The sequence below is a fragment of the Felis catus genome, chromosome A1, assembly GCF_018350175.1.
Source record: "Felis catus isolate Fca126 chromosome A1, F.catus_Fca126_mat1.0, whole genome shotgun sequence".
Classification (NCBI taxonomy): domain Eukaryota; kingdom Metazoa; phylum Chordata; class Mammalia; order Carnivora; family Felidae; genus Felis; species Felis catus.
Genome location: NC_058368.1, coordinates 111,447,911 through 111,474,550, shown reverse-complemented (window position 1 = coordinate 111,474,550; position 26,640 = coordinate 111,447,911). Strand labels below are relative to the sequence as shown.

General features: G+C 38.8%; 1 protein-coding gene and 1 long non-coding RNA gene across 6 annotated transcripts in view; one reads left to right on the top strand and one right to left on the bottom strand.

Moving 5' to 3' along the window:
- Positions 1-26,640, bottom strand: part of PCBD2 (pterin-4 alpha-carbinolamine dehydratase 2) — a 78,400-nt gene that overhangs the window by 30,713 nt on the left and 21,047 nt on the right. Inside the window, exon 1 of one of the 5 annotated variants that reach the window (XM_019832235.3) lies at positions 12,442-12,517. The exons of the other annotated variants lie outside the window; for them this stretch is intronic. The gene's annotated coding sequence lies outside the window, so the exon portion shown is untranslated. Of the gene's footprint in view, positions 1-12,441; positions 12,518-26,640 lie in introns of those variants that run through there. 5 annotated transcript variants of the gene reach the window in all.
- Positions 9,226-26,640, top strand: part of LOC123385882 — a 35,712-nt gene continuing 18,297 nt past the window's right edge. The window contains exons 1-2 of the long non-coding RNA XR_006599079.1: positions 9,226-10,210; positions 22,051-22,268. This is a non-coding gene — a long non-coding RNA (uncharacterized LOC123385882). The remainder of the gene's footprint in view (positions 10,211-22,050; positions 22,269-26,640) is intronic.

The window sequence follows — 26,640 nt, the reverse complement described above, 5'->3', positions numbered from 1 at the left end:
GTTAGTGATAAATACAGAAGATGCCATTTTTTTAAATATGAAACTTATGGGGCGCCTGGGTGGCGCAGTCGGTTAAGCGTCCGACTTCAGCCAGGTCACGATCTCGCGGTCCGTGAGTTCGAGCCCCGCGTCAGGCTCTGGGCTGATGGCTCAGAGCCTGGAGCCTGTTTCCGATTCTGTGTCTCCCTCTCTCTCTGCCCCTCCCCCATTCATGCTCTGTCTCTCTCTGTCCCAAAAATAAATAAACGTTGAAAAAAAAAATTAAAAAAAATAAATATGAAACTTATTGTCAAATTGGTTTCCATACAACACCCAGTGCTCATCCCAACAGGTGCCCTCCTCAGTTCCCATCACCCACCCTCCCCTCCCTCCCACCCCCCAATAACCCTCAGTTTGTTCTCAGTTTTTAAGAGTCTCTTATGTTTTGGCTCCCTCCCTCTCTAACCGTTTTCTTTTTCCTTCCCCTCCCCCATGGTCTTCTGTTAAGTTTCTCAGGATCCACATAAGAGTGAAAACATATGGTATCTGTCTTTCTCTGTATGGCTTATTTCACTTAGCGTAACACTCTCCTGTTCCATCCACGTTGCTACAAAAGGCCATATTTCATTCTTTCTCATTGCCACATAGTATTCCATTGTGTATATAAACCACAATTTCTTTATCCATTCATCAGTTGGTGGACATTTAGACTCTTTCCATAATTTGGCTATTGTTGAAAGTGCTGCTATAAACACTGGGGTACAAGTGCCCCTAGAAGATGCCATTTTTTAATCCATTCTGTGTCACTCATTATGATTCCTATCACAGAATGATTTTATTCAGGATAAAGACTCCCATTTTGATATTAAAGGCCTGAAGGTTTTACCTGTCAGGAAAAGGAAGAACATTCAAGCAAAATCCAATTAACCATGTATGGAATTATTAGTGGAAAACAATATTCACTCCCCTACCTCTTCTCATTTCATAATCTGATTCTCTAGGTTATGTGAGGGGAAGAACAAGTCAAAAGTGAAAGTCTGTTTTACTTATTCAAATACAGGGCACCTGCGTGGCTCAGTCGGTTAAGCCCTGGACTCTTGATTTCGGCTCAGGTCACAATCTCATGTTCTATGAGATCGAGCCCTGTGTCGGGCTCCGTGCTAACAGCACGGAGCCTGCTCTGGATTCTCTCTCTCCCTCTCTCTCCCTCTCTCTCTCTCTGCCCCTTCCCTGCTCACACTCTCTGTCAAAATAAATAAATAAACTGAAAAAAAATCTTATTCAAATACAGAATTAACCTGCATTAAATGATGTATAATGAGAATTTTTAGTCTGTTTGCCTATAATGCTGTACTCTTGTTTAGCTTTAAAGGGCTTCCAAAGTTAAGCACTCCCCCTGAGAGATAGTAATACAGTCATTAAAGGCAGGGGCTTTTGAACCAGAAAGTGCTGAATTTAAATTCCAACTCTACAACCTGTCACGTGAGCCTCGGTTCTCTGGTCAGTAAACTGGGGATCATAATAAAAAGCAGTATGTAGTCACCCTAATAAAAATAAGATGGGTGACATACAAGCACTCAGCACAGCTCCTGGCCCCAAGTAAGAGATCAGCAATGGCACACACTGCTACCATGCACTGCTCTGGCCAAACTGCACATGATAAACCCTACAGAATGCAACGATAAGTGAGAATCACGGTCTTGTAAATCGAAGATTCCAGTTGGTGTCTCCAGAAGAATGGCATTTTCCTTTTCCCACATGCCATAAATCCCAGACAAATAGAGAATATACTATGGAGTAATACCCTGATGCACACTGACTGAGGAAAACAGCTTAATGATAAGAAATTAGGTGGGCAAAGTCAGTTACCCAAGCTCTTAAGCCCTGTGGCCACCATTTCTTTGAACTATGTTACCCTAAAGGTCCAAAGTGACATTTAGCATCCCTTACTATTTCCAAAGAACCAAGTGGATCAAGGGGATGATTTCAACATAGTCAGCAGCGCTCCTCAAATTTTTAATTACCAGCATGCTCTCAGCATGGTAGCAAAATCTACCCTATAACAGATAGGACTTAAAGAGAATACTCATACCCTAAGAGGTGCACTAACCAAAGAAAAACCTACCATACCTACATAGGGCGTAAAAGGGGTGGAAAATAAAGGGCACTTCCAAAGATCCTCCAAATCTGTGTATTCCTCTGCTTTACATATTTCAACTGTCACCTAATATTTGCATTTAATTAAATATCACAAAGCCCAATAAACCATTTACACAGGATCTACTACTAATTCTTCCCTAGGGAGAGAACGCTTGCTTCTGCTCTGGGAGCAAGGAGACAATTTCATAATCCTTCTTCCATATAACAGAACCAAATAATCCCCCAAATATTTTTAAATCCACAAATTAAAAACATGCATAACAATACTCATTCAAATTAAAGTAAAAAGGATTTCTGCAAGGAAGTGAAATGAGTGGAGAGGAAAAAAGCAAAACCTCAAAAGGGAATTCTGATTATCTGGCATTAATAAAGAAGGAACAGGAATAAACAGCAAAATTGGCAGATGGTGAAAAGCATCTGTCCCTTCTTTCTAAGATTTCTTTTTACAGCCCTAGCTATTTGTTACCAGAATGCCAGTTGGAACCTAAAAGCCTTGAGCTAGCTAAAAGTACAGGCTTTCTAAAACCATTCCATCAAAGAAAACTGCCAGGAGCCCAAGGCAGAATAGACACCACTAACAATCCAGTGAGAAGCTTAGAGGATAGGTCTGAGAAGATGGACAAAATGAACTAGAAATTGATAAGAGTTGATAAGAATTAAAAATAAGTACAGAAGACAAAGTAGATCTAACATAAAGGTAACTTTTTTGAGTAAGACAACAACAAACACAGAAAGAAATTAGAGATATAACTCAAAAATTTTTCCAGAAATAAAAGATTTAAATCTATCGATTGTAAAAATTCAACCATTTCTACACATCCCAGTGAAGTTAGTGAATTTGAAGACTTAAAAAATCCTTTTGGCATCTAGTCAAAAGGATCAATTCATTTATACAAAGAAAAATAACCTGGCCAACTTCAAACTTCCACGTGCCAACATTTAACACAGAAATCAGAGGAGCAATGCCTATAAAGACTTAAGGAAACCAAAGTGCAAAGAATTTTATACCCAACTAAACTGTTGTTCAAATGTAATGCATCCTCTTCATCCTTTCTATGGAAATTTTTATTAAAGGATGAAATATAAGTAACTACAGATGGATGGAAAAATGGTACCAAAGGTACAGACAGTAAGCAACAAACTGACTCAGCTCTAGGAATATATTTAAAACAACTGCAGGGACTGTAGTCATGAAATGCAATGCAATGTTATTAACTATTAGAAGAGATGGAAGAAAAGGGGAAGAAATGGAAAAGGTAAATGAAAGTTTAAAAAGTCTGAAAGTTGAAAGATCCAAAGTAAGTTTAAAGCACTCAAACTAAAAATAAAATGAAACAAAACTGCATGGTGAAGGGAAAGTAGAAGAAAGTAGAAATTCAATTTTAATATTGCTCAGTGGGAATATCACTATCTAAAGAAATGCTATCTAAAGGGCTGCCTGGGTGACTCAGTCAGCTGAGCGTCCAACTTTGGCTCAGGTCATGATCTCACAGTTCATGAGTTTGAGCCCTGCATTGGGCTCCCTGCTGTCAGTGTGGAACCCAGTTCAGATCTTCTATCCCCCCTCTGCCCTTCTTCCGCTGGTTCTCTCTCTCTCAAAATAAATAAACTTAAAAATAAAATAAAATAAAATAAAATAAAATAAAATAAAATAAAATAAAATAAAATAAAATAAAATAAATGTAATCTAAAGAAATAGAGGATTAAGTATGCTGTGTAAAATTATAGGTATAATAGCGTCCACAAGAAAAACAAAAATAATAATAAAAGCATTCACAATTAGGTCAAAGAAAACACAATTCAAATGAAGCAAAGAAAACACAAATCCATCATGATTTAAATGAAGGGAGAAAAAATTATATCGGCTCTGTCATGGTTAACAAGACCAAACATCTTTCCAATCAATAAACATAAAGAGCCATAATCCAACTGAAAAGAAGAGAACATTGGGGCACCTAGCTGGCTCAGGTGGTGGAACATGCAACTCCTGATCTCAGGGTCATGAATTCGAGCTCCACATTGGGTGCAGAGACTACTGCATAATAAGTAAAAACTTAAAAAATAAAAATAAATAAAACTTAAAAAGAAAAAAGGGTTTGAATGAGTGTCCAACTCTTGATTTCGGTTCAGGTCATGATCTCACAGTCGTGGGAAAGAAGCCCTCGTTGGGCTCTGGGTTGGGCATGGAGACTGCTTAAGAATCTCTCTCTGCCCCTATCCCCTATCCAAAAAAAAAATGAAGAAGAAGAGAAAACTACATGAATCACAAAGCAAACCTCAAATGCTGGAAATAAAGACACAGGCAAACGTAAAAAAAATTTTTTTTAATGTATAAAGTGTATCTTCAATGAGGATTGAATAATTATGAATAGCTATACTACAAATAACATAGCAACAAAATCAATGAGGCAGAGGGGTGCCTGGGTGGCTCAGTCAGTTAAGTGGTCAACTTCGGCTCAGGTCATGATCTCACAGCTCAAAGGCTCATGAGTTCAAGCCCCGTGTCAGGCTCTGTGCTGACAGCTCAGAGCCTGGACCCTGCTTCGGATTCTGTGCCTCCCTCTCTCTCTGCCCCAACCCACTCGCATTCTGTCTCTCTCTCAAAAATAAATAAACATTAAAAAAAAATTTTAAATAAAATAAAATATTTACTGAATGCTCACAGAAATTGAACATATATTGGCCCACAAAGAAAATCTCAATAAATTCCAAAAAGTAGAAACAGTGCTGACGACATCCTCTGATTAAATTAAAAACAAAAGTAGCAAAAAGTACTACCTGGAAATTTTTTTAAATCCTCCTTTTAAATTCTTGATTAAAAGAAGAAATCACAACTGAAACTGAATAGAAATTAATAATGTATGCACTACATACAGGATATGTGTAAAGCAATGATCAGAATAAACATCTTTACATGCTTAAGAAAATGAAAGAGTAAAAACAAATAAATTCATAAACAAATAAATAAAAATTAATGAAGGCAGGAGAACAAGAATGACTATAAAGAGAACAGCAGATGTAAATGAACATGAAAGAAAAATGGCAGAACTAATAAATCCAAAAGCTGTAAAAATTATGTAACAGCAAATAAGATACTTCGGGGCACCTGGATGGCTCAGTCAGTTAAGCATCCAACTTCAGCTCAGGTCATGATCTCACAGTTTATGAGTTCAAGCCCCACATCAACCTCACTGCTATCAGCACAGAGCCTGCTTTGGATCTTCTGTCTCTCTCTCTCTCTGTCCCTACCCCACCCCTGCTTACTCTCAAAATAAATAAACATTTAAAATTTTTTTCAAAACATACAAAAAAGTAATTTTAAACAGATAGAAATATTTATACAAATAAATTTCGAAACATAGGTAAAATAGTTCCTTCATAAAAATTATCAAAACTGATCCCAGAAGACAAAAACATACAAACGAGAGTGACACCGAAAGTAACAGTTCCCAGTCATTTCAAAGAAAAATTCTATAAAACCTTGAAAGCAGAGTTAACCCTAATACTAACTAAATTGTTCCAGAGCATAGAAAAAGTGGAACATGTCCAAATTATTTTTATAAACTACCATAACACTGTCTCCAAATTCCCACAAAGATAGCATATAATAATAAAACTATAGATTGATCTCACATTAAGTAAAATCTTAACAAAGAAAACCTAGCAAAACACCATGAACAAATGGGATTTATTCTAAGGAATGCTCAATATAAGAAATATAATGATATATTTCACCATATTAACCAATCAAGAGAAAAATCATGACTTCTACAAATTCTGAAAAGATATTTGATAAATTCAGTATTTCTTATGTATTAAAACTCTTAATGAAATAAGAATATATGGCCTCTCTTTTTGTTGTTATCAATTGTTTTCTCTTTATAGCAAGTAATGAGTACAAAAATTGCTTTCTATTTGGAGGGTAATACAGGAACATGTAACCACAGCATCAAAATGTACATACCAAAATTGGCTACATGGGTAATCATCACTGTTTGTTCATCATAACAACAATTAGTAAGAACCCAAATTGGACCCCTCTTTAAATAAAGGAACACAGTCTCAGTCCAAAAGGTAATATTATTCTTAAAAGGGAAATAGTAGAATATTCCCATTAAAGTCAAGACGATTCCCAAGTAAAGTCAAGCCAAAAAAAAAAAAAAAAAAAAGCCTTTTTATACTAACAACAACTAATTAGAAAATATATTAGAAGAAAAGATCCCATCTAAAATGGCACCAAAAATTATCTAGGAATAAACTTAACAAGAAATGTATGAATTCTATAGGCAGAAAACTTTACACCACTACTAAAAAACAGGTAAATATTACTACATTAAATTTTTTTTCTGTATGGCAATAAAAACCAACAAACAAAATTAAAAGACAAACAGTAAGCTGTACTTGCAGTACATATTTCCTCAACATGAATAATTCCTACAAATTAATATGAAAAAGATCAACCACCCAATTTTTTTAAATGAGCCAAGGACATAACAGATAACACAAGAAATCAAATGGTTCTTAAACATAAAAACTGCTCAAAGTCATACATGATAAAAGAAGTACAAATTAATACTAAGTTTTAAGTCAAGTGTATCTCAGGAAAGTTGGTGGGGGTGGGAAACTAAGTTAAATCTATCAGTTTGGTAAAGATCAAAAAGTCTGATAATATTCTGTTGATGAAGACAGGGGAGAAAAGGCACTCATGTCTCTGGTGAACATAAACTGATATCATCACTCTGGAAGAAAATTTGACAACATTCATCAAAATTAAAAAGGCCCATGCCTTTCAGCTAGACAACTACACATCTAGAAATTAGTCCTGTAGACACACTTATACATAAATTATAAGAATGGTCACTGCTGCACAGCTTGTAAGAGTCATAGATTTGAAAAAGCCAAAGGTCCATCAGTAAAAAACTGATTAAATAGATGAGGGTACATTTACACACTGGAGTACTATGCAGCCACTGAAAAGAATCAAGTAACTATCTTCTGACATGGAAAAACCTCCAAGACATATTACTAAATGAGAAACAAATGCATAACAATAGTCTGAATTGTACAAAAAGAGAAGAAACTACATGCATTAATATCTCGGCAACCACACATGAGAAACTGGTAACAGCGAATGACAGCAGGTGAAGGGAAACTGGATGGTTGAGAATCAGGGACAGGAAAAGAGTTACTAGACCCTTGGTTGCCTTCTGAATTTGTACCACACATACACCTATTCTATTTTTAAAAGTTAGTTTGGAAAAAAAAACAAAGATGCCATGCAAATGAAGATGTCACTCTAAAGGGAGCTGAGATACTACAGGGTATGTAACATGGTTCATATTAAAATATTTTGGCTCATGTTAACTTCTTAACATAGGCCTACCTGTTTAGGTGGGTTTTTAGTGCCAATTTACAGCATAGTTTGTCTATGAGCCATGTTCTGTTGAGCCACGGACATTTCAAACAAACATATGGCCAACAAATAACATATAATGGCTGATAATAGTTTCAGTCTTTCCTCTATTGCAAATTACAAACATTTTATGAACAAGTCAATGAATGCATGATGAAGTATGACTTTTTAAGTCACTCTGCCATGTTAAGGAATGTAAGCATTACAATCACCGTAAATTAGACCAATGAAGTTTGTCATTTGGAAATCTCCAAACCATCAGCAATTAAAAGATTTTTCCGTGAACCCCAAATCAAGTATTCTTTGGGAACTTTAATTTTTCTTAAAGTTCCTTTTGTTTCATTTTATTCCATGAAAATATGAAAGACTATCAGATGCACAAAACCAAAACAAAAATCCTGTATCAATCTGTGAAATGTTTAAAAGCACCCTGAATTTAAAAAGCAGCTTCAGTCCAAATAACATGTATCATTTATTAAGTTCTAAGACTTAACTTCTAGCACACACTTACAATACAAATCTTTCATTACTCAGAGCAATTCTCTTTGATATATGTTCTTTAAATCTGCTGCCTTTTATATTCTGATTATAGACTATTTTAATTATGCACTAAAAAAGAACATATCTCCCACTAAGAAAATGAGCACCAGCGACTCCAAAGTAATTTCCCCAGTACAATCTCCATTAAGCCTCTAAATACTTCCTTTACCCATTCAATGAATTAGAACTCTATTGTTTATGAATCACCTTTACGTTTGTAGGCCTAGAACTCTTCTTTTATAAAACACAATTGCTATGGAAGGAAACGATATTTACGTCTGATTAGAAATGAAAACACTATTACATAAATCAGTTTGGGCATTTCTTCACGTCTTGAAACATGATCGGCAATTTAGTCTAATTGGTGATCAAGGAAACTATCTTGTGATCAATTAAAGTAATTACCAGATTCCGGCAATACAACCTACCTTAATTTCAGCTAGAGTCTGCACTTCTTCAACTTTAATTAAAAATAATGAAAATTATTAAGCAAAATGCATAGCAAGATCATTGCCAAGCACGCACATGTCACAGGACGGGACCTTCCCTTGGTATTGGTGACTGATCCATCACATAAACATCGCTCGGTGCACCAAGGAAAGGCGTCCTTTGCCCCAGAACATTATGTGACTCACCGTGACTTTCTCATGAAAAAGACTGTTAACTGTTCTAGCCACTGCAGGCAACAGAAGAATACCCTTGACTAGCGACATGAGAATTGTGAGGAACAGACACAACCAAAGGGGTAGTTGATCCATGCTTTTTTTCCTCCCAAGTGTCACTCTTATTTTGAGCACACTGCACAACTGGTCAAATGCAAAAACGTTAGGGTCAGAGACCTAGACTGAAATCCTAGTGCTGCTATTTACTAGCTATCTGATCTCTGAGAAAGCACTTAACATTTGAAATGAGCCTCAGTTTCTTCTTACGTAAAAATGTAATTTCTTTAACATACTTTGCAGTTTACTGGGCATTCTATCCGGCACTCAGTTAATGCTAGTGATTATTATCATCAGCAACATTTTAATATTATAGTGTCTAGAGCCCGGAGAGGAAGAATTCCTTTCTGAACCTAGTATAAGAACCACTGGAAGACCAAAGAAAGTCACCCTTGCAAGGATGAGAAAAATCAGAAACATACGGAAAACTTTCTCTGAGTGGGTAGATTTCCAGTGGAAATCTTCCAGTGGGTAGATCTTCTTCATAGAAAGATTTCCAGTGGAACCGGCACTCTGTCAGTAAGCATCTTAGCCAAGCACGTGACGCATGTCTCCCTGAAGAGCCAGACTAAAGATCTTACCTGAGGACCACCCCCTAGGCAGTCCGTATATGTGTCTGGGGATAGATACAACCCTCACCAGTCCCAGGCCGCTAATCTACCTGCCTTCTACTTGATCCACCACAGAGTGCAACATCTCCAATAACTCAAGCCAAGAATATCCCACTCTGAACTTAAAACTGGCTTCCCCGGACACTTGAGACAATGCCCACAAGCTACTGAAAGAGCAGCCTGCTCTACAACGCTGTAGGCTAAGTTAGTGCCCCTTCAGCTGGTGGTAATAAGTATACTACCCGAGAGATAGCAGGCTCACTTCCTACACATTACCTTCAAAACCTGTGCTCACAGAACCGTAACACTGCAGAGCCTTAATAAAAAAAAGAAAAGTTCTTAAGTCACCATTTTTGGCAATTACCCTAATATCCTAAACAGCCATTCAGAAAAATAAGACAGCTTTTAGCTAATTACATGGTACTACCTTCAACATATACTGTTAAATGAAGCAAGCTGCAAAATAATTTTCTTTTGCAGAACTAGGATTTATAATTACATTAGTAAATTACGACTAAATTCCCAGGGTAGGAAAACAACTCTTTGACAGAGGTCTACGGAAGAGTATCTATTCTTCTCCAGGCAGCAGAGTTTAACCAACATAAACACCTTCACCCACAATTTTACCTAAGAGCTCATTATTTCTGTTCCACTTTTAGGGAAAGTCCTCTAACTAGATAGATACCACATATCTGATGTGTGCCTAAAAAGCCTTCTGGACAAGATGATTACAAGCTGAGAAGATCTCTTCCGTAAAAGACATTACTCATTTCTAAAGTTCTCTGCACGTAAGTTTAAATTACACCTCCCCATGGGATATCCATAATAACTTCAATAAACCCATCTTGTCATGCTCATAAATAAATAAATATATATAAATAAATAAAGTTAAATAAGTAAATAAATAACATCTCCCCACATCATCATCAGCTACTAATCAGCTACTATGCGGCATACCAACAGCTCCACCTGATTAGCTGCTTCTAAAATTTCTCACAATCCTTCAGTTTTGCTCTCTTGGAATCAGCACGTTTGACCATTTGCTGTTCATCCTTTCCCCCTAAAGCAGAGGGAAACCAGGGTTTCAAAATCACCCCAAGGGGAATCCATGAGAGAAGCCGTTTACCCGGAGTTTCCCAATGTCAAATAACTTCTGATGCCTCACTGTTCACGGTGGCTGTTCATTACTGCCAGCCAGTTGCTTTGGAAAAGCCCCCTTGGAGGCTCTCTTTCCTAACCAGCTGATAATCCCTATTTGTTCACTTTCAGGAGTCTCATGAGGTAAGAGGTATTACAAAGACTACCCAAGTGTTTTGTTTTGTTTTGTTTTAGCAAATTAGAATTTATGAATTAGATTCTTAAAGAATTAGAATTGATGCCCCTTAGCATTGTCATCATTATAAAACTTACAAAAATTCAAATCTATATAGAAAAATGTCCCTAGGCTTTAACTTTATGCATCCAAACCACTAAGATATAGAGAAGATCTGGCCAAATACATTTTTAAAAATCAAATAATAGGCAAAATGGTAGCCTACTCCTTACCTTTTCTTCTTTATAATCAAATGGCTCATTTTAAGAGGTGCAACTATGTAATTCTAGTGTATATCTGACATGAAATTGTCAGATAAATTTCAAAAGAGAGAGAGAAGGCAAAAAGCTCCCACTACAACTGGAGTATATAAAATTAAACTCAAAGTCGAGATCCTTCAACAATAACCAAAAGGGTTGAAGGAAGAGACCAGGGGCTTAGAGCAGAAAGAACACCTACTCCCCCAAACGGCATGACAAGGGGTCAGGGAGGCCTCAAAAATTATTTTAAAGAAACAAAGCAGCGCCTCGTTTAGCTTAATTGTACAGAAAATACATCTTCTACAAACAGTACACATTTTGTAAAACAGGGTCTCATCTCACTGGACATCACAAAATATCTGATGGTATAAAAAGGTCTGTCACAACATCAAGTTCATACTTAGGCTTCCCTTTGCTTTGTTCTAAATGCAATCAATTCTTCTTTTAAGAGTTTTGAAGTACAGTTTTGGCAACATTTGCTAATGTTTCCTGTAAGAAAAATACATCACTCAAATACAAATATTCAAGCCTAGTCAGGGATCCTGATAATACAGCAGAGGACTTCCAGTGATAGACAGCTGCAAGGGATCACTGCAAGCAAATAGCCTGCCAGACCCACTTCGGAGAAAACAGTGTCAATCCAGAAGAAGCCTGGTGAGGAAAGAGACCATCTCTTAAGGCATCTGTATTTATTTGTTTCAAAGTGCACACATAGGTTGTGAACTTGGAAAGGTCCCTGAACCTGTCAGAGTCTTCAGGCACTGAGCTAAAGCAAACCATGAATATATTCAGAATTCATCCTCAACCTGTTATGATGAGGTTTAAGGAGTGATCTTACTATGGTGAACAGATTGAAACTAGGGACTTTCTTGTTTCTGTGTTTTAAATAGTATTACTAACGAATTAAGAATATTCTCAGGGCTTGAGACACACAGAGAGTAAAACAGACTTAGCACTTACCCTGTTTTTGGTATCAAAAGACTCAGAAGGTCTGGTGGATGGTGTCAGTTCATCCTGCAAAATTCTAATCCCAGCTTTGTCTCATTCTCTGGCCTTGAGCGAATCCTAAACCTCCCTCACCTCTCCTAGTCCCTGTGAATCAGAGGCTCTGCTACTTAACTTCACTGTGTGAGGAGGTCTCATAAAAACATGCAGAGCGCTTTGCACAGAACACATGCTACTGTGGTGCACTGAAAAGGTTCCAATCCGTTTCAATATCACACAAAGGAATTCTGAGCTGTTCTTTTTTTTTTTAATCTAGAAAATTTGCTCCGTGTGGCCAAATAAATTCAGTTGTATTCTGAATACAAATGAAAAAAATTTAAGTCTCTGTGTTAAAAATTCACAAATAAGGCTCACAATGCAGGAAACAGTACTGAACAGAAGAAACAAAAGAATAAGTGCTTACTTAGGTCAATTCTTTTTGCAATACTCCTATATAAATTACCTTGGCTTCAGCTGTTGATCAGGTTGGACTTGGGGAGTTTGGGGTTTTGCTTTTTTTTTTTTTTTTTTTTTTTTAGTAATTCCTAATAACCTGAAAGAAAGAAAAAAAATGGTTTGTTTTCCTGCATGTCCTGCATGGGAAAGTCTGTTTTCCCTCTTCAGGGCAGGCTCCCATTCTGTTCCACCAAAGAGCGGCTGCCTTCTCTGTGCACATGAGGGCTGATGGGCAGGCAGCACACAGTGAAGCTCCAAGTCTGCACCAAGACCTGCACAGCTCATTTGCAATCCCACTAGAGGAAGAGCACACAACTGGCTCTAAGACGCTGGGACAAAGAAAACATATAGATATGGATGGAATGGGAGTGCTCTGCCATTTGATGCAGCTGCTAGAGAAATCCTTCCCTTTTGTTTTTAAAAGTTTATTATTTCATACCTTATGCAAATCATACTTTATATATTAGGCAATAATATTTTAGAAATACTCAAGTCAAATTAAAGGCTTCAATAGCCTTGCCAAAAGCACTGTGATTTTCCTATAAAAAAATTATTCCAATTTGTTGATCTTACATAGGATGAAACATACTGTAACAATCTTCATAATTTATGTCCTGTTGGGACACAATGATTTAAAGTAACATAATACAGAGCCGCATCATGGCTAATCTAAACCACCTGACCAGATAAACACCAGCTTCCCTTCTCTCTTCAGCAAGGGCATTTCTGTTTATTGTCATATCATTTCCTCATTCTAGGAACATGCAGAATAAATGCAGCCAACCTCCATTTCAGTGGGAGGCTGAGCCGGCCTTTCCCATGTCAGGAGGTCTGTGCGCACACAGGTACCAGTACAATGTCAAGGGCTTACAAGACAGAAAGCAATCCAAGAATTCCACCCTCAAAATCATTTACAGTGAAGCAAATATGGATTCATCCAGTACAATCTGGACCAGGTGTGGTGTTATAAACCACAATCTTTGTGTTGTTTTTTTTTTAATGTCACCGAAGAGGTAATTCTTTCAAACAAATTATGGGACTTACTATGAGCCAAATTTTTATAAACGCTTCAATCCTGCTTCTTGCTATGTTCACAGGCACTCATGATGTGATTAACTAAACTGAAACACCCCAATTAACCAATGTCTTTTTGGGGTGAGGAATCTTGGTAGGAGAGAAAGACAAAGAGCCCCTATGGCACTAACCATGGCCATTCCTGGTGAACTCAGGCAGATTTCAAATCGTGAGGTTTCTCCAGGGTCCAGATCCCTTCAACCCTTCTCACATATGCAAACCGTACTGGGCAAAGGAAGGTTTTTAGAGGGACTTAAGGGAAGGGTTTAAAGTTTCAATCGTGAAAGAAAAAGTGCAGGAACACATGTGCATTCAGCAGATAACAAGACACTGAAAATATTTTAAAACAAAACAAAACAAAACGCCTGTCTGACCAAATTTTTATAAACTTGGTTAGGGAAGAGGAAAACAACTGTTTAGGGATGGTTTCAAATATTGCCCTCTGCTATTACTGAGAAATTTCAAAGCTTTTCATGCTCCATTGGAAACAGCTCTGCTTCACAAGCTGTTCTTGTCGGTCCTGCCAAAGAAATGGTCTGATACGCTTTATTGAAAGCTTATCGATTTGCTTACCCAGACAAATATATATATATAACTCTGTCTGCCTATAAAGACCAGTGGACAAGAGGATTCATCCAGTGAAAGCAATGAGATTATTAAAATACAGCTGGATGAGACGGGAGAGCAGAGAAGAGGCATGCACATCCCAACCCCAGCACCACTGAAGTGGACACTGCAACATCTGAACTCAGTTCCGCCAGTCCCAGCATGCGCAGAACCTGAGCCAACTTGACCAGCACCAGTTTTCACGGGCATCTGTACAGGAACGGAGACAGCAAATAGGTACATTTCTGTCACAACCTGGAGCCTTTTGACTTGTGAAATTAAACGGAAAATGCAATCTGTGAAATTAAACAGAAAGTATCCTTTTTCAGACAACAGACATTCATTAACTTGGGTTTGAATTTAACACTATGCATAGTTGTAAATTTTTAAGGTGACATGTTATAAGCCTGCAACATTACTGGCGACATTACAAGTTAGTGCTATCAAGAGTGAGTTCTGGTAAAAAATGGGTCTTTTTGCCCTCAAGTACTCATACCTTGGACTGACAGCCCACTTGCTAATTCCCGTTTTCATTACGTCTACACTGTATGTACACCTTCCCACACTTCCAGAACCACTTGAAAATCAGCTCGCATCAGTCTGAAAATCATGAGGACTCTGCTCACTATAGGTTACTCTAGGCTCATGCATGGATAGGGTTCTCTGATGAAAAAAGTCTTGGCAATGAGCTACAATGTGACTGTCCCCAAGCTCTGACTTCTCACAACCCTGAACCTTCATTTATTAATCTGTATATCAGGTTAGTAAGTGAATCTGCATACCAGAGACTTGCCCCAGCAATTATATTTTTTTGAGTTTTATTTATTTTGAGAGAGAGAGCAAGGAAGGGGCAGAGAGACAGAGAGAGAGAATCCCAAGCAGTCTCAACACAATCAGCACAGAGCCTGACGAGGGGCTCAATCTCAGGAACCATGAGATCATGACCTGAGCTGAAATCAAGAGTCAGACGCTTAACCGACTGAGCCACCCAGGTGCCCCCAACCAATTACATTTTTAGATCTATAACCTAAGGAAACTCTCACATATGTACACAAGGAGACACAAAGATGCTTGTTAAAAAACTGACAGTAATAATAAACAGTGCCAAGAACCTAAATGTCCATCAACAGGGGAATGGATAAACTTGGTTAATTTATTTAAATTTTTACTTGATTTTCAGAGGAATAGAACACCGAAAAACAACCCACTACGTGAGAAGCAGTGCAATGGATTGAAAGAGTATTAGTTGAGGAATCCAAAACCTGGGCTCTGTACCCAAACCCCAAACAAGCTACATGAACTGGCTAGGTAAAGATCCATTTGGACACAAGGAGGTGATGTGTACCAATTACAAAGCACAGCACCTTCACACACAATGTTCAATAAAAAAGAGTATCAGCTAGGGGCGCCTGAGTGGCTCAGTCGGTTAAGCATCTGACTTTGGCTCAGGTCATGATCTCATGGTTCATGAGTTCAAGCCCTGCACCAGGCTCTGGGCTGACAGCTCAGAGCCTACATCCTGTTTCAGATTCTGTGTCTTCCCCTCTCTCTCTGTCCCTTCTCCCACACTGTCTCTCCCTCTCAAAAATAAACATTTAAAAAAATCTTCTTGAAGAGTATCAGCTACTAATAATAGTACATCACCATGTAGCAGGTTCATCATTCCTACTTTACAGAGGAGAGAGAACTGAGACTCCAAAGGATCCAAGTGTGTGTTTAGGACAAATCCCTGATGTCAGGTTATACTTTTTCCATTTCTTTCCTTTACCTAAAAGCTAATTATACAAAAATAAGTTTCCTGTACTTTTTTATTTTAAAAGTTTCACTACAAGAGAAAAATTAAGCATAACAGAAAATTTAGGAAAAGAAAAAATGGGGGCACCTGGCTGGCTCAGTAGGAAGAGCATGTGACTCCTGATCTCAGGGTTGTGAGTTCAAGCCCCCACAGTGGGTATAGAGATCACTTAAAATAAATAAAATCTTTTAGAGGTACCTGGGGGGCTCAGTTGGTTAAGTGACTTCAGCTCAGATCACGATCTCATGGTCTGTGGGTTCGAGCCCCATGTCAGGCTCTGTGCTGACAGCTCAGAGCCCGAAGCCTGCTTCAGATTCTGTGTATCCCTCTCTCTGCCCCTCCCCCGCTCATGCCTCTGTCTCTCTCTCTCTCTCTCTTTCTCTCAAAAGTAAATACACATTAGAAAAAATTTTTTAATACATTTTTAAAAAAGAAAAAGGAAAAACTATTATAATTTTTTTTCCTGTGCCTTTCCCCCACATCTGATGTGATAATATTCATTTATTGTGTACCCTGAACTTTCTTAAAACATTAAAACATCCTACCCATTTTCCAGTTAGCTCCACGGTCTTCTTTACTTCTTTTTGGAAGCCACACAATCTCAGACAGAATGGGGGATCTTCTCTTTGAGAAACTATTTCATGTAAATGGTTCAAGCATGTTTGGGAGAGACATGTATACCACGTATGTCTTTTCAAGCCAGGCCTTCTGAGCGTTGAAGACTCTTTGAATTCTCTACCAATACACATTGTGGAGTTGCAGGGGCAGAACTAGAAGAGCAACTGTATAATTGGGGGACTATGGAATAAATAAGGTTTTGTTTAACTCCTTTTTTTCAATACCCAGTGAAAACATCAGATGATAAACTCCTCTTTAAGTGAGGACCCATTAAAGCAACCAATTAGCTTAATGTCTTGTGCCAAAACCATGACAACTGAACCTGTAAGAACAAACACTCCACCCACCAGACTTGAAATGACAGGGACAATGTCATCAAATCCTCCAACACGCAGGCAGTGTGCCCTGTGGAAAGATCCCCAGAGTAGGAGTCTTCTCTGGGACCCAAGTTCTTATCCTCAAATATTTCTTCCAGGCACATATGTGACTGGGGCATTCTTCCAGGCACATATGTGACTGGGGCGTGTCACCCAACCTTCACACTCAGCTCCCCTCTTTGTCCAGAAGACCATTCACTGAGGGGCTGTGAAAAGGCTCAGGATCCAAAACTGCTGTATGTACTTCTATCTTCTGTGCTTAGAGAAATGAGTACAGATCTCAAATGATCTGCATCTTAGGCTTTCAAAATTATGATACTGGTAGGCTATCATAATGAGGTAAAAATCTTCATTACCCTCTTAGTGTGCCTTATCTTCTTCAAGCACCAAGTACAAACCTGGGGGCCATGCCCACCCTGCTGTTCTGAAATGTCTTCTTCATTGAAACCTTGAGAATTATGAGCAGTTGTAAATCCGGGGTTATAATAAAACAAAAAATATGCTGAGCTGTGAATACAGAGAGTGGGCCTGGGGTCAGAAATAAATTCGGGGGTGGTTCTGAAAGACACGTACGATCCAGGGAGCCATGTTTCATGAGACCAAGAGGGCTGGAGCTGGCAGGGACCGCAGCAGTTACCTGGCCCAAATCCCTGAGGCTCAGAAAAAGCATGCATTGTAATTTTTAGTTTGAATTAATTTTCTTTACAAAAGAGATGTTCTGCTTTGACTTTAAATCCTTCTGAGCCCATGCAGAATGCTACGGAAAAGTGCCTGAATAGTCCTGAGATACAGAAAGTCCGGAGACTGAGAAGGGGAACATGTTCTTGGAGTTGAGGCCTAGCACTCCCACCGCGGGTACTTACTCCTCCCTCCCAGTCTTGACTTCCCAACCACGGAAGGAAGGGGGTAGACCAATGATGGTAGCGTTCCTCCCACTGGGTGATGTGATGACCAGAATACAGAGATAAGTGCTGTGTTCCTTGATGATTTTAAAAAAAGATTCTTCTCACAGCATGGACTTGGGGTCTCTCTAAGCCAGCAGTCATACTATTTAGGAAGTGAGGGTTTATCTTTTCATGGTAGTTAGGAAAGAATCTGGAGTTCTTTGTCTGGCATAAATGACCTATTTGGGACCTCAGAAGTGTTTCTAAAAGATCTAGTAAAACTTTAAGGTAGTTAAGCATCCAATTTATCTTTCAGTTTTATATATTGTGAGAGCAGACCCCAAGTCACAATTATCTGTCTCGGCCTCTCCCAGAAGAGCACTTTAAAACCTTCTTATGTGTTTCATCCATTGTCTTCCTTACATATACTGAAGGTTTGGGGCTTAGAGATCATGTCTACACATTGTAGATGCTGTACAGGATTTCAGTAGTCTCTGCTTTTTGGCACTGATTGAGGTAAGGCACTCTGCATTACTCTTTCTCCTGACTGCCTCAGATTTCAATGAAAACCCCCTTCAAAGATGATGAAGGTTCCTATGACTCAGCAGATGACCCACACACATCACATGGGCATACCTGGTCATAGATATAAAGTTCTAAAAATTCCAGAATCTCAGGGAAAAAAATGAGTATAAGAAAATCAATGACTAGGGGCACCTGGATGGCTCAGTCAGTTAAGCATCCAACTTTGGTTCAGGTCACGATCTCAGAATTCGTGGGTTCGAGCCCTGCATCCGGCTCTGCGCTAACAGCTCACAGCCTGGAGCCTGCTTCAGATTCTGTGTCTCCCTCTCTCTCTGCCCCTCCCCGGCTAACACGCTGTCTGTCTGTCTGTCTCTCTCTCTCTCTCTCTCTCTCTCAAAAATAAATAAACATTTAAAAAAAATTTTTTTTAAGAAAATCAATGACTATATTAACATAAGCTTGTAATAAAGTTAGAAACCCTGTCTGGCCACCATCTGTATATACTTTCTAAGAAAGCAGGGCAGAACTGACCAATGACAGCTAAAAGAGAAGTTTCTAGGTTGGTGTTTTTTCTCGAATTTCAATACTATTCAGTATTTTCTTTAAAAATACTTCCTGGGGCGCCTGGGTGGCGCAGTCGGTTAAGCGTCCGACTTCAGCCAGGTCACGATCTCGCGGTCTGTGGGTTCGAGCCCCGTGTCAGGCTCTGGGCTGATGGCTCAGAGCCTGGAGCCTGTTTCCGATTCTGTGTCTCCCTCTCTCTCTGCCCCTCCCCCGTTCATGCTCTGTCTCTCTCTGTCCCAAAAATAAATAAACGTTGAAAAAAAAATAATAAATAAAAAAATAAAAAAATAAATAAATAAATAAATAAATAAAAATAAAAAAATACTTCCTTTAAACAGTAAATATGGGCAGGCATATTTCAAATACAGTATTTTTTAAAGACGAAAAACACCATGGTAATGGGATGTAACTTAAGAAAAATCTGCTCACAACTGACAACAGAGAAAATGAAGGTTAAATTACTATAGCTAGTATTTACATTTCATTTAAGTAAAGACTTTGGCCTTTACAAGTTTAGGTAGGTTCTACTTCATTGAAAAGCTTAAAAAACTAAAGGTAAACAGATTTTTTTTGATGCAACACATTTCTTTTGCCACTTGTAATTTTATGAGTTAGTAAAAAGTTAAGTTTCATTACATCAAAACAAATGGGAAATGGTTTGGGTTTTAACACAATAATTTAAAACCTGGTAATAAATTCCTTTAATAGCATTCTAAATATATATATTAAAAGTAATTAAAATTTTTAGGGGCACCTGGGTGGCTCAGTCAGTTGAGTGTTCTACTCTTGATTTCAGCTCAGGTCATGAGGGCCCCGTGTAGGGCCCCACACTGAGCATGGAGTCTGCTTAAGATTCTCTCTCTCCCTCTCTCTGCCTCTCTCCCCCTCTTGCGTGCTCTCTCTTCCTCTCTCTTAAAAAAAAAAAAAAAAAAAAAAAAAACACTTAAAAAAAGGTAATTAAAATTTCTAAACCTAATGCTTGAATTTCAGACAGCATTCAAGCATTCCTAAATTCACACCCTACTAACTCTATCACCTCCCACTGCCCAGCACTACCTCAGCACCAGATTCCCATCTGCTTCTCACACAAAAATTAAGTCAGAGGTTCATTTCATTAAGTCAGAGGTACAAACTCCAATCCAAACTCCAGCCCTGCGCTCCCAAACTGCCCCACCCAACACACAAAACCACCACATCACCGTCTCTGCTCCAAAGGGGGGTACTTCTCGAAAGGGTGACAACACTCAACACTGAAAATCAGCTGTAAAACTCAAAGTGCCACTAATATCCACACCATGTTACAGAGGCAAAACGGTTACTCAACAAAAAAACTATTTCAGGGTATCTCAGTGCTGCCATTTCTCAGTGAGAAAATCACTTTTAAAAACTAGCCAAAGCACCATGAGAGGTGAGGCTGACAGAGCGAGAGCGAGTTTCGCCTCTGGTACCCAAGGTCAGAGGCAATAGTGATGGATTCTGAGATGTGCATTATGATAAATACTGAAAGGCTGCAACACAGTAGGCACAGAGACTACAGAACTGCAGACCAAGAAGCAAAACCTCGAACCCCCACACTCACGAAGCTAAAACGTTTCCTCGTGTGAGAAACAGAACCACCACTAACAATTTTCGGAAATAATGTTTGAGTCTTGGCTCAATTGGATAATTTTGTTCTGCACCAAAGACAATTCCATTCAAATTCCCAAAGTCTACGAGTAGATTCATTCTAATTTCAAGACCTAGTTTCCTCCCAAGCCCAATGAAATGAAAGGCAGAAACCAGCAAAAGAAAAAAAAAAAAATAACCTATATAACGTGGTTTGCCATTTTATGAAAAACAAATGAAGAATTACAGTCACATCACACTGATAAACTGAGAGGCTGCCAGTGGTTTTCAGGGCAGATGTAACATTTTAACAAATGTGATTGTTTGTGAACGAAATAATTCTGATCAAAAACTTAATTGCAGCCAAAGTGAGCCCTGGGCTGTGTCACCATAATCCATTCTGACAGGAAGCAGTGAGTGGAGATTCCTACTGTGAACGGAGCACATGTGAAAGGTCAGCTCTGGCCTGGAACTTCAAAACCGTTAACGTGTAAAACAGTGTGCATTAGAGCCCGGAACGGCTAACCACTGGATTAGCGGATGTCCGCTGTGTGGGTCTGATGTGCTTTTGGCAGGTAATGGTTAATTTGTAAATAGGCAATGTATTGTAACTTTCTTCTGTGCCTCTTCCCAACACCGTCCAGCAGAGCCCATTTTTAATTACAGACCCAGAGTATTACAATATTAGATGTACAACATGGGCTAATTACAACAAAAGTTTCTTATTTTAAAGGGCAACTTCTCTTTTAATAGTTTAGTGAAGGAAGAGTTGCATGTGTTTTAAAAAATGTTTGTTGATACAATAAATGAAAAATGGTTCATGTGAAATCTATTTGTTCATCCAATAGCAACTATATTAAAACAGCCAAAATTTGCCAAGTGAGGATTTCAACATCAGAAATATATACTTTATATATTCTCATCTGAAAAAACAATTATACAATGCTGTTTTGCACGGTTTAAAACAAAATTCTAAATAAAAATGCAGTGAGTACCAGTTTTCATGTCTCAACATGAGATGTTACTTATGAAAGAACCAAACTACATAGTGCCTTATAAGCCAATGCATGCAAAAGTGCTTTGTGCATATGTAGTGCTATAAAGTTGGCCCATTTGGCTTCCGATCAGCCATTTCCCCCGATCTAAACGACTTAAAGTAACATGGCATTAATGAGTGATAAAAGCTGGCACTGTGCACTTCAAGGATTATTTTAAGATTTAAGTCATCTCTGAGTTGAGAGGAAGTAATACCTCTCTTTGAAAATAAGGTCTTCTAAAATAAGGTTTATTTCTATTCTCAAAATCAGCCTTCTAAGGTTGTGTCTGTGGCCACTGGACATACGTAGCTCCCGGGCCCTCTGGAGGCTAAATCTAGGGAGGGATCATGCAAGTGGCTACATGGTAAGGTAGCCTCATCACCAGCCACCTCATGATGCCTATCCCCTTCAGAACATCAAGTGACACAGTTAAGAACAAAATCATACATGTGCTTCTAACTGTAATGCAAGATGGAGGAGAAAAAAGAACTGTAGGCAGCAAAATTACTTATGTTTCTGCTTTCCGTACAGGACCTGAAACCTTTAATGCATCTGGAAGATTCGGCATCTCCTGAACAGTCTGCCCCTGAAGGTATAGGCTATTCATATATGCCAATCTGCTGCTCTACACCAAGCACCATTCTGGACTCTGGGCCCTGGGACATAGTCCCTGCCCTTCCCCCACCCCACCCCCGGAACTTGGGTGTGGTAGGAGAGGACAGAAAAGCCAACCAGGAAGACCTAGTAAGGTAAGGAGGGAGAGGACGAAGCAACGGAGAAAGGCCATGTGAGAGTACGGTGCTGGGCACACCCACGTTATATTTTCACCCCTCTTTTCCAACCGACATCTGAGCAGAAACTATGATGGCAATCCAGATTCCCAAGTAGGGCACCCAGGTTACCCTAGGAGCTGAATTTATCCTAGGTATACAAATAGGAAAGAGATGCCATAATCCACCAAAAAAATACCTTACAAGGCTCCAAACTGGTCATTAGAGTATTTTTTTATACTGTCAAGTGATTAATTACACCAGGTAACACACTCAATGCGTATAATTTTAGCCTCACTCCTAATCATTTCTTCCACTCCACACAACCTTTTCAGCGTAATTATTCTTGACTATTGCTCCACTTCCTTGGTGAGGCTCGGGCTCAAAGCTTACAAAGATCCCTCCAGAAAGATGACCAGCAAAGCACAATGCTCCCCACAGAGCTCCGACCTAACATGGCATGCCAACTCAGGGTCAAGGCCCCCATACTGAGGGACTGTGTGCTGCCCTACCCGGCGTGTCAACACTTAGAACTCTCTCTCAGGAGGAAGAGGACTGCTCAGGCGATTACAATTACGTTGCTTCGTTCTTAACTGGCATTTGTTTATATGTCAAAAAACTAAGTATCCAGAAAACTGAACTTTAATTCAGTTCTGGACTGTGAGTTAAGTTTTCACAAATACAAAGAAATATGTTAGCAGTTTCTTTTTAAGGACCCACGTTCAAATGGGAGGACACTGAAGAAATTAATCATTCAATTCTTATTTGTAGGAGCAGATCCTCTGTAACTTGTAAATTATTTTGATTTACAGTGAATCATTATTATATCCATAAATGCTGGAAAGTTGGTGAACAACATGATATAATGACACCCCAAAATAATTTCAGAAGTGCAGGTGCACAAATCATAACATGTGGGAGATGACTCAAAGGATAATGGGGAATAAAATAGTTTAGGAAGGGTCACATAAAGGAGGGAAAGGGGTGAGGGCACGTACCCCAATTTTCCAAGATGTCTTTAAAACCAAACTACTCATTTATAGGCAGACTCAGTGGAGCAGTGAGGTATGGGCAGCAGAGTCAACATCTACGTTTGAATAAGCAAAGGCAAAATGCTCCATAATTTATAACAACCCAATCACATTGCTCATTCTTTTGAGGTTAAATGCTACTGACATAAGCTACACCTGAATCCAATCAGCGCAGAGACGTTGAGAAGATTCACACGAAAGGACTAAATTTGTCACAAATGGGTTGGTTTCCGATCTTAATGTAGCCAAGTTGCTTTACTCTGACCTCCATTGAACAAATCAACTTAATGGGCACTAGGAGTGCTATAAAACTTAACAATGGAGTGATTTTTAACTTTTAAAATATAGTTATGAAGCAAAATGTTGGATAGCTTCTACAATACTGGAAATCAAATTAAATCTAGATGTTTTTTAACAGTCTTGACAGATATAATCCTAGTTACCATGTAAATTTATGGTAAGCTGCTGTGATATTAGCCACAGGTGCTACTTTTAATATATGAGCCGCATCTGGCTGGGAATAGAATTTCTCAGAGGACTGAAAATGACCTCACTATCAGACAATGGAAGGGAAAAAAACAAGACCACTGTGGCATATAAAAAGCTGAAGATGTGGTCCACAACTAAATATTTCACATAAAATTCATTTTAACTCTGCAGCTATAGGTTAAAGGATATAATGCTTTCAATATTTAAGAGGCGTAGATATATTTCAACCAAATAGCCAAAAGATTAAGAATTAAGACAGTTATGAATGCCCTAGCTACATATATAATACTGGTTTTCCAACCTTTGATCAATGTCAGAAAAACGATGCACTAAGACTTGAAAAGAAAATTCTTTCATGGTTCCCAAGAACACAACATGATTAGACACCACCAAGCATACCAAACCAAGATGTAACAATTACTGATCTCTACGCAGCAGCAGCTCTCCAGCGCCTGGCGAACATCACTGGCTGTGTTTTTAAAGTCCTTTGGAGTCATTCATCATGCCCAAGAAAACATTCTCATCAGGTGAAGTTTTTAAAAACTCACTACAAGTAATTACCGTTCTGAGTTTAAAAGCCACCAATATCACCCACAGACAAATACAAGGAGAAAATGGAAGCTTCTCTCACCTCTCCAATTCAAAAATAAAAAGATGAATATGTAGAAAACATGGAATTGTTTCCTTTTAAGAAACCCTTTCTGAACCATTTGAAAGCCATCATTTGCCAGAGAACTGGCAAGTGTGGAAATGTGATAGAGGATTTACAAAGATTTAATTTCCTATGAAATAACTCTTCCTGAATTAAACAAGCCTTCTTTATCTGAAAAAAAATCTCTAAAAGAGAAACATTTCTACGAAAATATTCCCTACATCACTGCACTAAGCTGTGAGAATGGTAGCTACAAAGCCCTGAAACATAACATTTTCCTTCTGACCTTCTCAAGTAACTTGAAAGGGCTTGATTTTTTTAGCTTCAGTAGATCAACTCAATCTAGGCGATGATTTCTATTTACTTTTTTTTTAACAAGTAACTGGATCTATGCCTGATCTCCAAGGACATCAAGACCCTGAGTCTCTTTAACAAGAAGAAGCTGGTATGAATCCCTGCTACTTTTGTGACCGACTGGCAGAAGGTACATGGATCATTTAGAAAAGGTAGGCTCACTAAGCCTCATCTGTGAACAGGTTAGTTACTATAGAAAGGTATTGGTTAAATTAAATATGGCCTTTCTGTCCAGTGGAATACTACATATATCCAACCATTAAAAGTCATGAAGTGAAATATTTTACTGACAGAGAAACTGTACATGAAGAAAAAAAAGCAACTGAGCAAAATACATTTACAATATGACCGCAAATATATATACACACATACATACGTACATACTGACAAAATACACATTCACACACACTGCTTTATAAGTAGGGAGCCGGATTAGAGATATATTTTTCTTCTTTGTACTTTTTCTGCTGCTCAAATTATAAAACATAATATGCAATCAGGGAAAAAAATGTATTTATTAACAAGCTAAACACACCACACAAATATAACAGGGTGCCATCATTCCCAGAAGAGTGAGAGAGGCCTGGCTGATGTCTGTGGGGTATACAAGTAATATATAAATGCTAAATCCTTCTATTGAAAGCTTGCAAGTTTTTTTTAATGTTTATTTATTTTTGAGAGAGAGAGAGGGAGAGAGAGACAGAGAGAGTGTGAGACTGTCCCAAGCAGGCTCCACGCTGTCAGCACAGAGCCTAATATGGGGCTGAAACCCACGCACCATGAGATCATGACCTGAGCTGAAATCAGGTGTGGGAAGCTTAACCGACTGACCCACCCAGGTGCCCCTGAAAGCTTGCTGTTTAAAACAAATAAGACAATGGAAGAGACTTGCTCTCAAGCTTGCATAGCAGAATCACATTCGAAGACATTCAGAATTACAATTGCCCTTCTCTTCTACACATATGTATCCACAGCTGTATGGTAACTCAGAAAGCTGGAGTCTCTCAGTGGAGGACAAGTTTATCTTTTCTACACAGAGAAGTAAAGTTGGCAAGTAAAGTTTTTAGCTGCTCTCTGCAGACCTATCTGGAAGTGACTTCCCTCTCCAGATAGAGGTTGACTTCCAATCTGTAGTCGACTTAGGGCAAATAACTGAATGATCAAGTATTATAAATCAATGCTATCAGGGCAAGGCATAGGAAACCATATAGCAATTTACAGGTCAAAATCCAAACAGTAGTTGGCGCACCTGTGTGGCTCAGTCAGTTGAGCATCCGACTTTGGCTCAGGTCATGATCTCAGTTTGTGAGTTCGAACCCTGCGTCAGGCCCTGTGCTGACAGCTCAGAGCCTGGACCTGCTTCGGATTCTGTGTCTCCTTCTCTCTCTGCCCCTCCCCCGCTCATACTCTGTCTCTCTCACTCTCAAAAATGAGTAAATGTTTAAAAAAAAATTTTTTGGGGGGGGGGGGCGCCTGGGTGGCGCAGTCGGTTAAGCGTCCGACTTCAGCCAGGTCACGATCTCGCGGTCCGTGAGTTCGAGCCCCGCATCGGGCTCTGGGCTGATGGCTCGGAGCCTGGAGCCTGTTTCCGATTCTGTGTCTCCCTCTCTCTCTGCCCCTCCCCCGTTCATGCTCTGTCTCTCTCTGTCCCAAAAAATAAAAAAAATAAAAAATAAAAAAAAAATTTTTTAATCCAAACGGTAGCTGGTTTCCCTTTTCTCCAAAATATGCAAAGAACATGTAGCCTCATTTAGGCCCTCCAAAATAGACATTTTTTTTTCCTAAACAAAGAAAGAGACTCAATTTTGAACTTAACAGCAGAGAT